Raw genomic sequence first — 2843 nt, 5'->3', positions numbered from 1 at the left:
TGTATAGCCCCTTTGGAAAATATTAATGGACTGTTTGAAAATGTGAAGAAAAAAAAGTTTTAAAATGGTACAAAATAAAAAAGTTTTACATAAAAAAAAAAATGGGAATCACATCGACGGCATTGCATGTTCCCCAGTTTGGGGAATCTAAGGCATTTGTAATATAATTTACCACAAACATGGTAGCCGTAGTGGTGCTATGTTTAGGTCTGAATCCTGATTGATTAATATTAAGAATACATTTTACAAATAGAAAATAACGCAACTGTTTTATGACCAATGATTCTGGTATTATTGGTAGACAAGGGAGCCTGGAAATAGGTTGTTAATTATTAAGATCCCTACTATCCATTATGGAGTGGTAACAAAAAATCTGCTTTCCACACTTTTGTAAGATTTCTTGATGCTAAAAAAAATTAGGTGTGCTGCATATTTAAGCAAAGACTGGTTTCAATTGTCAGCCCCTAACTTCTTGGTGTCAATAGCTAATAAGGCATCAAGAATGTCTGTTTCTGTGAGTTGCCAAAAAGGATAATCCTGACTACCATTTCCCAAGTCACATGACGTTGACTGATCATCCATCGAGGCAACTGGAGGCTGTGTGTGGGAAGAACAGTCAACTGACTGACCAAGGCCAGTATGACCACCATTTCTTTACATTTGGGAACCAGCTGAGGAAAAAAATGCTAATTAAAATTAGCACAAATCTTAACTACTTGTCACTGGAGAGGGTCACTGCAGACCCCATGGATTGTGTGTGTGACAGACCATCGAAGTTTCGAAGCACATATGGATAGAGGGGTGCTGTAGACGTTCTTCAGAACCTCAACGATCACCTGGCGGCTGCAGCTTAGACCCACTGGACCAAGAGGGCAAACTACATACAAGTAAGTGGTTTTGCTGTTGGTAGCTATCTTGCAATATAAGCTGAATATCACAATGAATCAAAATGAATTGATCCAGGAGTTAAAGTAAACATTGTATTGGTTTCTGATGCAGCTGGACTCATTTTTGTCACTTGACTCATTTAGTCAGTACACTAAAAAGTATTATATAAAACTCCTTTATATACAAATGTACAAGAGTTAGCAATATCTATACCACAGTGCAGTTGCGAGCATACAAGGTATTCTATATTATACTACAACATCTGTCTAACTGAATATGGATGTTGTGTTGACTGAATGTTCCAGTCAGGGTCCTGAATGTTCTTCAGCCGGTGAACCTCGTCTTGTGTTGAAGGGGTGGGTTTTGGGCTCGTGCACTTTCTTCACTACCCACTGCCTTGACCTCTTGTAGAAGGTTTGTTTGTACTGCAAGTCTCCAGGAAAGACATGAAGACAGACCATAAGGATGTGTAAACATACAAGAAACCATGGTAATGGTTGTGTATGTGTTTTGTTACACTCAAGGGTCAATGATTGAGATGGGCTGTTAGCAAAGGTGTGAAAAGTTTGAGGTTGGCTTAACTTGTAGAGGGTTAGGGTTAACTTGTAGACAGTCTAGTGATGTAGGGGTGGCAGGTAGCCTAGTGGTTAGATCGCTGGACTAGAAACCGAAAGGTTGCAAGATTGAATCCCAGAGTTGACAAGGTAAAAATCTGCCGTTCTGCACCTGACTGTTCCTAGGCCGTCAATGAAAATAAGAATTTGTTCTTAACTGACTTGCCTAGTTAAATAATGGAAAAATGAATGTATTGTTGTGTATGAGCACCTACAGTTGTAATGTTAAGTACCCAAGCACAGCTAACAATAGAAAGAAGGGATCGGGAGACAGGCACAGGAATGCGTAATAGTTTTAAAAATGTCTTTACCCAATTACAGCGTGCCATGTAAAGGCACGGGGACAAAGACCAAACAAACACGTATACAAAACACAGGGTTGAGACCCAAACAAAAGAGCGAGGATTACCTCGAATAAATACACCGGCCCCGAGGACGATCACAGGAACGCAGTGCGGGTTGATCAGGACCTGATGCAGCTGCTGAAGTTGCATCGTTGTCGGAAGGGCCAGTTGCTGCTGTTGAAGTTGCAGTGCATCACTGCAGTCGCCCGAACAGTGTAATGAAAACCTGAAGCAAGGCACCAGCCCTATGTACTGTATTACATACAGTAGATATAAGTAGTAAGTAGCCTTGCACAAGCCTTGGCTGCCTCCTTTTTCTGTTGCGTGAGGCAGCTTGATGTATACATTCACCACCTGGACAGAACACTAGTCTATCGCAGGGTCTATTACATAGATATAGTAAGAAATTATTATCCTTCAAAGAATTGATGCTAGTGCCACTACTAACGCAGAACATATCTGGTATCTGTATTTCTTGCCTCACAAGATGGTTAATTTAGTTCATGACAGGTGTTCAAATATCTTGTATGATATAAAACATGAAAAATGGCCCATAGACACGCACATCCACTGTAGGGCTATGCTTCTCATACATTCCTGTTGAAGCAAAAGCTGGTGACCTTAGAGGTGTCCCTCCTACTCTACTCCACCTAGCTGATTCCATTCTCTGTGAAACCCCAAACAATACATGCAGCAATCAGTGGAGTGCGAAGATGAGGAAAGAAAGAGAGAGAGAGAAAGAGAGATGTCTCAGAGGCCACACCCTCGGGTGCCATTGGCCAGTTTGGTGTCCCCTCCCTGGAGGTTAAAAACATGGATAGAGAATAAAGAAAGGCGTAATAACAAGTGACTAAACTAGTGACTGATAGACTTGTAAGAGTACCTAGGCGTTAGTAAAACTTTTGAATATCTGTTGCGTGAGTGGACCAGCTTTCAGCTTCCAGGGGTATGTAGCCTGTCTCTCTGCCAAATCATATACGCAAAGTCAGTGTTTTTT

The sequence above is a fragment of the Oncorhynchus mykiss genome, chromosome 22 (genome assembly GCF_013265735.2).
Source record: "Oncorhynchus mykiss isolate Arlee chromosome 22, USDA_OmykA_1.1, whole genome shotgun sequence".
NCBI classification, from domain to species: Eukaryota; Metazoa; Chordata; class Actinopteri; order Salmoniformes; family Salmonidae; genus Oncorhynchus; species Oncorhynchus mykiss.
The sequence above is the reverse complement of the archived record's forward strand: the minus strand, read 5'-3'. Positions refer to the sequence as shown.